Raw genomic sequence first — 10,906 nt, 5'->3', positions numbered from 1 at the left:
ATGAAGCATAAATGGCTGATTTTCAAATTTGGTCTTCTTTTTAGGATGGATTGGAAACCTTTGGTGAAGTTGAAGTTGTGTGCATATATTTCTTTTGGCATCAAACTATGGGACATACTTTTCTATCTGCCTAGGGAGTTTGATGTAGGAGCATCTTGCATCATAAAATAAAATGGGGCATAGTTTTAATTTTATTTATTTATTTTTAAATGCGGAGGAGAGAGAAAGTGACATAAATTAGATTTAAAATATTAAAAATAATAATGGAGAAAAAAGAGAAAAGGGCATTCCATTTACCTAGGTGCATAGAAGTTAGTAGAAAGTTCCTTCATGTATTTAATGTTTGTCACCTAGCTAACTTGTGGCTTGAAGGTATATTTAATTACAATGTTTATTTAATGTCTCTTATGCTAGGTCAACTTGTGGCTTGGTTTAGCATAAGTAGAGGGTCATTGAGTCAATATTTATTATTCAATTCAACATGGAGTATCTAAGAGGAGCAAAGTTGAGAAGAGCTAATAACTATGACTTGGGAAATAAGGAGATTGCTTGATGGATTTCGAGCACAAGTTTATATTCTTCTTGGAGTTTTCTACCAAATTGTGGATCTGGGCTAGCTAGAGTTTGGATCTTGTGAGATCTTGCATAGTAGTTGTTGTGTTTTCTTATGTATTTGGTCAGAACCCAAAAGGCCTTACTAGTAGGCATCTTGATTGTAAATCTTATGATTATATTATAAGAATTGGTATCACTTTGGATCTAAATCTATGTGTTATTGTTATTCTTTTGTTGTGTGGTTATTTGTTGGGGGCTAGGACATCTCCTTTGGGGATTCTCCTGCCTCTGACTACCTCACTCATCCTCTCCATTTATAATTTGATGAATATAGTAGACATTTTTTTAAAAAATATTAAAGAAATAAAATAATTTTTTATTGTGTTTGTAAAATATATTTTTAAATTTAAAATGTGAAGAAATAAAGTTTTAAATTTTGTTTCACAAGGTTTGCAATTATCATGAAAAACTTAGTTTTGGTGTGTGGTGGAACATTCGTGATGCTACATGGAAAAAGTGAGGTTTCCACTAGCTTTTTACCAACCAAGAAGAGTTTTTGGAGAAGATGGTTATGTGCCGTGATGAGTGCTTTGAAATATGGACCATCAAAATTGAGTGGCACATCTTATAACTAGGAAATAATGCAACTTTTGGACATTTTACATCAATCATACTAATATCTTTTGAAACATGACCAATGTGACTTAGATGAACTATAAAGAACATTTTTATGCTATTTTGATCTCATTCAAGACCATTTTGACAAAAATATTAAGAAATTGCAATTAAAATTATTAAAATTGAAATGTAATGCATGATAATGATATATTTTCTAGATCATATTTTTTTTAACCAAGTCAAATATTTGAATTTTGACATGTATTTCATCATTAAAAAAGCTTGAGTATACTCACAATATTGTGTACAAATATATCATATATCATTGTAACAACCATTTTCTTAATAAATACATCAATGTATCAAAACTCTTAGATACATCATTACAAAAAATCTTAAATACACAATTATACATCAAATTCCTATATACTAAGTGTGTCCTTGCTAGTTCTTAATGATAGTTTTAACCAATGGTATTCAATGATATCTACATTCCAATACTTGTTAGGATTGACCAGAGATAAAAATAATAGTTACATGCAAATATGTAACCAATATCAAAAAATAATAAATCGCATAGAAGAGAACATAGGACACAAGGATATCACGTGGTTCACCCAATCCTTGGGCTACGTCCACTAACATCAAGTCCAATATTATTATTATCCAATGACTACAATCTAGAATCTGTTATAGCTCAATATCATTGCAAGAAACTATAATATCATCATATATTATGAAATCCCTAACCCTAAGCCATTTTACACAAGTCTTTTTTGCATACAAAATTAGAGCTAAGATAAGTCATCCAATAGAAAAATAACAATAGATGGCATTTTAAATAGTAGATTCATTTTTGACTTCGAGGGTGCTACTCTTGAAAACCCCCATGGGGGCATTTCCCCTTGACGCCACCCTATAGTGCAATAGGAAGCACACTTGGGGCACTGTTGTAGGACCCTACAAGGAGCACTTCCCCTTGACATTATCTTGGGGGCACTACCCCTTGACATCATCTTGGGGGCATTTCTCCTAAACCCTTATGGAAATAATCTAGTAAAAAACGGTATCGAATAAACCTTTGAGTCTTATTAGGCTTCACATCACAACAATCTCCCACTTGGAGACTAATTAGACTCCACAATAATAACCTCCCACTTGGAGATTGTTCATAGCACCACTAAACTTGTAGTTCCTAGTGAAATATCAAACCACCCTGGACTCTAAACTTATTTTATTTTGTTCAATCGACAATACTAACTGAGGCTAAAGAGGAGTCCAACTTCTCCATTGTTGTTGCCTTGGTAAATATATTTGCTAGGTTATCATTTTTATGTATCTTCTTCATCTTTAAAGCTCCATCATCCAAAACTAATTGAATGAAATGGTACCTCAAATATATGTGTTTTGTCTTTGAATGTAGAGAAAAATTCTTGGCAAGATGAATGCAACTCTAGCTATTTGTAAACAAATAATTATCCCTCTAGGGATGTCCCAATTCTTCCATGAAGAATTGAAGCCATATTGTCTCCTTGTCTATCTCTATAGCAACAACATACTCTTCCTCTGTAGGGGATAAAGAATTCACCTTTTGTAACCGAGAAACCCAGCTCACTGCTACAATAGTAAATACATAATATGTAGTACTCCACCTAGTATCAATATTCTTTGCCAAATCTAAGTCAACATATCCCTATAAATCAGTAGTAGAGCCCCCAAAATGTAAACACTTACTAGATATTCCTCTCAAATATATATGAATCCATTTGGCTACATTACAATTTTTAATTCTAGGATGACTTATATACTTGCTAACAAATCCCACTACTTGTGCAATATTTGGCCTAGTACATATCATCACATACATTAATCTCTCTACAACTAAAGCATAATGTACCTTGGCCATTAGAGCCTCCTCTTCTAGTGTCTTTGTACACATCTCCTTAGTCAATTACAAATGACCAAGTAAAGAAAGGTGTGCTAACAAATTTATCATTCTATATAGAGAAATATTGCAACAACTTTGGAATATAATAAGCCTAAGATAAAGCCAAATTTCTATTTTTCCTATGTCTGCAAATCTCCATACTAAGGATTTGTTTTGCTGCCCCCAAATCCTTCATAGAAAATTAATGTGTTAATTGTAATTTTAGACCCTTAATGTGATCCACGTTAGACCCAACTACAAACATATCATCAATAGATAGAACATAAAATAATGTAGATGTCATCATCTAACCTCTTAAAATAAACATAGGTTAGAATGACACCAAGTGTAACCATGCTCATGCATAATACTATAAAATTTAAGATACCATTGATGAGGTTCTTGTTTCAAGCGATATAAACCTTTCTTCAATCTACACACTAAGTTATCCTTACCTTTGACCTCAAATCCCTATGGTAGTGCCATTGATATCTCTTCCTCTAAATCACCATGAAAAAAGGTGATTTTAACATCAAGCTACTCCAAATGAAAATCTTCAGTAGCCATAATACTTAAGACAATACAAATAGAATTCATTTTAATAACAAGAGAAAATATCTCATCAAAACCAATGCCCTTTTTCTATGAGAATCCTTTTAACACTAACTAGAATTTAAATCTTTTCTTACCTCCATCCTCTTCTTTCAACCTATAAACTTATTTATTCTTTAAATCCCATTTACCTATATACAACTTGCATAAATCCCATGTCTGATTTTTCAGCAAAGATTCCATTTCTTCTTTCATTATAGACTCCCACTAAATCTTTGTATCCACCTGCATAGCTTCATGTAAAAATTCAAGTTCACCAAAATTTGTTAGTCAAATAGAATACAAAGAGGGAGAAATTTTTTCTGAAGGCATACTTAGCCTTGTTGACTATCTAACATTCATTGGGGTGTGTGGTATTTGTTTTTGTGTTTGTTACAAAGCATGAGGAATTTATAGAACATCATCTTTTGGGCTATGATCTACCATTACATAATCATTTTATTTCTTCTCATGTTGCTACAACAAATATTTGTACAACACTTTCTCATTGAATATTACATCGCTGCGTACAATTTTATATTTTTCAAATCCCAAAGCCTATAACCAAATTCATCAATGTCATATCCAACAAATATACATTTCTTTGACTTAACTTCTATCTTGGTTCTATTTTCATATTCAATACGTGCAAATTCTTCAAAACCAAAGGTTTTGAGAAAAGAATAACTAACATTCTTACCTATCCATGCTTCCTCTATAATTACCACAAGCCAAAGGAGAAGAGGGACCTCTATTGATCAAATATACAATGATATTGACAACCTCATCCCACATGTTTAAGGGCAACCCAACATGCAACCACATGCTCTTTGCATGCTCCATTATTGTCTTATTCATGCATTCAACCACTCCATTCTCTCGTGGAGTCATTGGAATAGTTTTTTTTTTGTCTACAAATACCATTAGTGGTGAAACAATCTTCAAATTCATAACTACAATACTCACCACCATTATCAGATCTCAAACATTTTAATCTTTTATCATATTTATTTTCAATCAAGCATTTCCATTTCTTAAATGTTTGAAATACATCATATTTCTAAGAAAATAAACCCATACTTTTCTAGTTGCATCATCAATGAATGTAACATAATAATGAGAACCACCAAGGAAAGATACTTGAGCTGGTCCCCATACATTTGTATAGATAAGCTCTAATTTCTCATTTTTATTTTCCTTTCCACTCTTCACAAATCTCACTCTCTTTTGTTTTCCATAAACACAACTTTCACAAGAATTCATGTTGACACATTTCAAACTTGGTAAAACTTTCTTTGAATGAAGTAATTCTATACCTTTTTCACTCATGTGCCCAAGTTTGTTCTGTCATAGTGTTGTAATAGAGCCTACAATAGTTGTTTTTTCTCCCTGCTCAACAGCTACAACAACTATTCTTGAACATTCATTTTTATTGAAAACAATTAAAGTAGAAGGAACAATATGACCTATACAAAGATATAAGGTGCCTACTTTCAAAAAAATTCTACTACAAGGGAACCTTTTGCAACCTTCTAAGTTTCATCATAAAAAGTAACTATGAAACCCTCATGATCTAGTTGCCTTGCTGAAATTAAAATCCTACTCAGCCTTGGAAGATTTCTTACCTCTTACAACAGCCAATGATTCTCATTCTATAACTTAATCTTAAATTTTCCCTTTCCAACAATCTAATATGGTTCATTATCTCCAAAATAAACAAGTGCAAAATCCCCTTGGACATAATCTAGGAAACAACCTCTATGGAGAAGAGCATGAAATGAAGCCCTTAAATCTAAAACCCATGAATCATCAACACTTTCTAAAGAAAGAAACAAAGCATCATCTTTGGATTAGTTACTTACCACATTTTTGTCCTTTTTCCCTTCTAGTTTATCTTCCTCATTGTTCATTTGAGTCTAGAAATATTTCTTCTTATGCCCCAATTTCCCATAGTACTAGGAATCTCCTAGTTCTTTTGATTAAAGACCTCTTCCCCTTTGATTTTCCTCTTGATTTCCTATGATTTCCAAAATTGTTTCATCGCTTAGTTGTTTAGCCTATGCTTTGTGCATTCAAAGTACTTCATAATGTAGATCTACCTAAGGTTTTCCTATGAGGTTCCTCACTCATAATAATACCAATCACATCATCAAATTTTAGGGTATTAGATCCACAAATAGAATTATTCACACTCATGACTAAGCTATTCCAACTTTCCAATAAAGAACACAAAATAAAAAGATCCCTAATTTCTTCATAAAAATTGGCATTCCAAGAAGACAACTAACTAGTAGATGTATTAAACTCATTTAAATAATTTGGAACATATCCACCTTTTGTCATCTTCATATTAAATAAACACTTCATGAGAAATACAATATTTGAAGTGGAGGGCTTTTCTTATAGTTTTGTTAGGGTTTTCATCAACTCTTCTGCCATCCTCACTCTCATAATGTTAAATGTCACTGATGGTGTTAGGCATAATAAAACACTTCCAAGTGCATTTAAATCCAAAATCTCCCACTCCTCCATCAACATTCCCTATTTCTTGGCTTTTCCTTTTAGTGTCCACCATAAATCCTTTCAATAAAGATAGTCCTCCATTTGAATTTTCCATAACTGAAATTTTGGACAATTAAACTTCTAAACCTTTAGATTACTGTCGTCTACCATCACTCCCACTCAATCATGAGACTCCCACTTTCTTATGTGAAATGTAGGCCTCAATTGCTCACACACACTTCAACATGGTCATTATATGAAAGATCATCCTAGAATCAATATGAGATTATTCAGCTGAACAATCCAACAATTCGACCTGTTCTCTTCTAACTAGAAGGATTTTACCTTTTCTTTTAGAATGAGAAATAGGCAACTAGACCTCTAGAATAAAGGATTTTATAGCTAAATGAGAATGCAGATTAATCTAAATGTATGCAAGATTATTCTAAGAATAAGAAAGAACAATTAATCTAAATAGATGCATTGTTAAGCTATATGAGATTGATATAAGAAAATATTAAGCAAAGAATGCAAGAGAAAATGAGTAGATATTCCAGCACAAGTTCGATGCAAATTCAAAGCAACATTCATAATGAGGAATCAACAGTCTAAACCCTAACTCCTAAGGATCAAGCCTTACTTTGGGGATGATTCTGTGACTCATGATTGGATCATGTTATCTTTTTGGACTAGTATTCAGGTGTTCTATCTAGACTCTAGGGGATCATATCTACACTGCATCCCTTTCTCCAAGTTGGATCATAACAAGTACCTAAAAAGTCTATAAGATCCCCTACTGATTGATGGTTAAGATTAATTAGAATGGACGATCAAGATTAAAGATGAGACTCAATAATAATGGAAAATTCCTTATGAAAAGGAAGTTAAGTGATTGCTTTTGAGTGGAAAAGGGAGTTAACTGATTTAATTCCTTTTCTACTTTTAGTCCACCCAAAGTTTCCATTTATGAACTGAAGAGAATATTTAATTTAATAAAATAGAATATGACCTCATAAATGGATAAACTTTAATTAATTGAATAATTAAATTCATTAATTAAAAGGAGGAGATATCTTATTAAATAAAATGTATTCAATTCCTTTGTACAAAAGCTAAAGGGGTCATTTTAATTTAATTAAAGTATGACCACTTATAATTAAACTAAATAAAATTAATAAGTTTATTATAGCTAATTTGAGTCAATACTTAGGAATTAAATAAATAACATTATTAGTGTACATCAGGGTTTTCTAGATTTGACACCTAGGTCAAGTAGCAATAATTAGAATTAGAATTGCCTAGTAAAATAGGACTTAAGAATGATTAAATAAACCAAAATTGGTTAATCATGGCAATGTGCTAATTTTTGGGTATTACATTTTCCCCCTCTTTGAAAGAATGTGCGAGTAGCACATTTGATTCAAAGAAATCAAAACTATGAAGCATAGATCAAGAAATGAGATTGGTTATGAGATTGATAATATAGAGATCAATTGATAAAAATTTTAAGGTTATCTCCAGAATGAAGCTTAACCTTAGAGGATCAAAATGGAACACCTAGATACCAAAGTTGATAAGCTTTTAAAGGTTATCTCTAGAATGAAGCTTAACCTTAGTGGATCTAGATACAACACCTAGATACAGAAGTTGATAAAACAAGGATTGTCAAATTTCATAGAATTGTTCCTAGAATGAGACTTAATCCTCAAGAGCCAGGGTTTAGACTATCCTGATACCTATCCATTGAATAGTGACTGGAAGCAAGATCCTAGAATAATCACTAGAATGAGGCATAATTCTTAGCAAAAGTTAGGATTATCTCCAAAATGAAGCTTAATCCTTAGCAAGAATTTGCAGTTATTTCCAGAATGGAGCTTAATCCCCCAGAGTCTAGATAGAACACCTAAATAATAGTCCAAAAAGATAACATGATCCAATCATGAGTCGTAGAATCATCCCCAAAGTAAGGCTTGATCCTTAGGAGTCAGGGTTTAGATTGTCCATACATGTCCATTGAACTCTAACAAGGATTTTTATAAGATTGATCAGCTAATCAAAAAGATAAGATAGATGATAAATAATGCTAGATAGAGGGGACAAGATGCCCCAAGTGATGAGGACATAAGATTCATATTGAGTTGAAATTCAGATTCAATTATTGAATCATCCTGCCCCCTCAGGAGTGAAATTAAAAGATGACACACCAGAAATATGATGTAGAGTAGTATATTAAGAGATACACAAGAAATGTGAGTTTGAGAAGAATATAGAAGAGATAAGAATGATTAGAAGAAAATTTGGAGTCAATTCAAAGTGATTGTGAGGTCCAAAAGACTAGGTTTGACTAAAGTTGACTAGAGTTAACTTTTTCTAGAAATGTTGGAAAATTTGAAGAAAAATGTGAATTGAAAATATTCCAAGATTCACAAAGTATTAACAAATTTGGACTACACAAGCATTCAATTGTGTCAGTCCCAAAAATGTAAAGTGTGAATTTGAGTTGTTTAAGTGTGTTATATTTCGAATTTGATCCCGAAAATGAGTTTAGAGTAGCCAAACTAGCCAAGAGGTTAATTAATCGATTATTTGTGTAGTTGTGAAGAAATATGATACTTTGATGAAGTCAACAATCCCTCATCACAAAGGATGCAAGTAAATTAGTGATTGAACCATGTGCTTATGCAAATGTAGCCCTACACTAGTGCAACCCTAAGTCTGGTTACCAAACTTTGACAATTATCATCATTGAGCATTTAGCTAAATCCAAAATGTCATACAATTACCACTAACATTGCAATCATGGGAATATGAATATGACACTTGTTCTAGTTTTATTTGGATTAAATGTAAGCATTCGAGGCACAAGCAACCAGAGTGACTAGAACATTTGTCCCTTTTAATGTAGAAAGCTAACATAAGCATCAAAGAATAAATACTAGGATGACTAGAATATTTCTTGCATATAGACACACTAGACACACGAGAGATCCTTCTTATGCTAAGTAATTAGTAAGTATTCTATCCACAATGACCCTTGCATTCATAACCTAAGACAAAAGTGTGCTATGCATAATTGCAACGACCTGTACATTCACTTAGCAGGATGAGTACCAGTATTTACTATAGCATAAAGAATTCACTCAAATAGGAAAGGAAAAAGAACCAACCTCACTAATTTGTCAGTATAAAAGGAGTCAAGGTACATACAACCATCCAATACGAGATAGAGGCTCTTATAGTGGACACTCCTTTTATATAGACATTTCAAATCATTGGAACTAGAGCAACAAATAGAAAGAAAATAAAAAGATCATACCCCTAGTCCTCACTTATCTAGTCAAAATAGACATCATTGAGTTGCTCAAAGAGACATAATAAAATAAAAGTAAAGAGAACAAAGAAAAGCTTAGCATATCCCAAACAAATTCATTGTTTTGCATCCAGTTTTGTATTATAGGATTGATGTCAAGTGTCAATGTTCAAAACATGTCTGAAAGAAATCTCTTTAGTAAGGTGACAATTGTAGACAAATGCAGTTAGAACAACTGGTGACTAAAGTCAAAGATAAATCTTTAGTAAGAAGAACCTTAGTAGGAAAGTAAGCGACAATAGACAAATGCAGTGAGGACAACTAATGACTGATGCAAGAGATATTCCGTGAGAGGAATCTCTAAGGTGACACAAGCGATAGTAGGTAGTTGTAGTTAGAACAATTGGTGATTGACACTTAAGAGATTTTCTATGAGAGGAATCTTAAAACGTGACACTAGAAATAGTAGGAAAACGTAGTTAGAACAACTAGTGACTGATGCTTAAGAAATTGTCCACAAGAGGAATCTCAAAAAGTGACACTAGTGATAGTAGGTAGACATAGTTAGAACAATTGGTGACTGATGTTTAAGAGAATTTCCATTTGAGGAATCTCAAAAAGTGATACTAGTGGCAGTAGGAAAACATAGTTAAAACAATTGGTGAATAATGCTTAAGAGATTCGTATGAGAGGAATCTCAAAAAGTGACACTAGCAATAGTAGGCAAACATAGTTAGAACAACTATTGACTTGTGAAAGAGATTATCCATGAGAGGAATTTTGAAAAGTGACATTACCGACAGTAGGCAGATGTAGTTAGAACAACTGGTGACTGTTGTGAAAGAGACTCCTATGACACTGTAGAGTATTGCCCCCAAGTTATGACAAGATTCAATCGATGGATACATGAGTGAAAGTAGCAAAGCAAAGCAAGAAAGAAACTGTACATGAGCTAGAAGATGCACTATGAGATATAGCATTTGAAAAAAGAGGTTCCTATTTACTAAGTTTTCACCTTCTTGGAAAATATTCTTTTTTTTTTTTGCTACCATGATGCCTATTTTCCAAGTGTTCATCAATGGTACTTTTTCTTGTTTTTCAATTTTTTTGTATTTTTGAATTTTTTTTTGAAATTTTCTATTTTTTTTGGTATTACCAAGGCACCTATTGCTAGGTTTTCACTAAGGTGATTTTTTTCAAGACTTTTTGCAATTTTTAGGTTTTTTCCATGACATTTAGATATATACAAAGCTTTTGAAACTAGATCAGCTATTGAACCACTTTAGGTGAAGAGTGTTGATGGGCTCCTTGAGCACCTCTCTCTCTCAGTTGTAGAAAGTTGCTAAGCACTAGATCCAAACACTATAGTGACTATGTAGGGACCAAAATAGTTTGGTTTGAAC

The sequence above is a fragment of the Cupressus sempervirens genome, chromosome 10 (genome assembly GCF_028749045.1).
Source record: "Cupressus sempervirens isolate cs-2001-9-10 chromosome 10, ASM2874904v1, whole genome shotgun sequence".
Taxonomy (NCBI): Eukaryota; Viridiplantae; Streptophyta; class Pinopsida; order Cupressales; family Cupressaceae; genus Cupressus; species Cupressus sempervirens.
Note: the sequence above shows the minus strand (reverse complement) of the source record.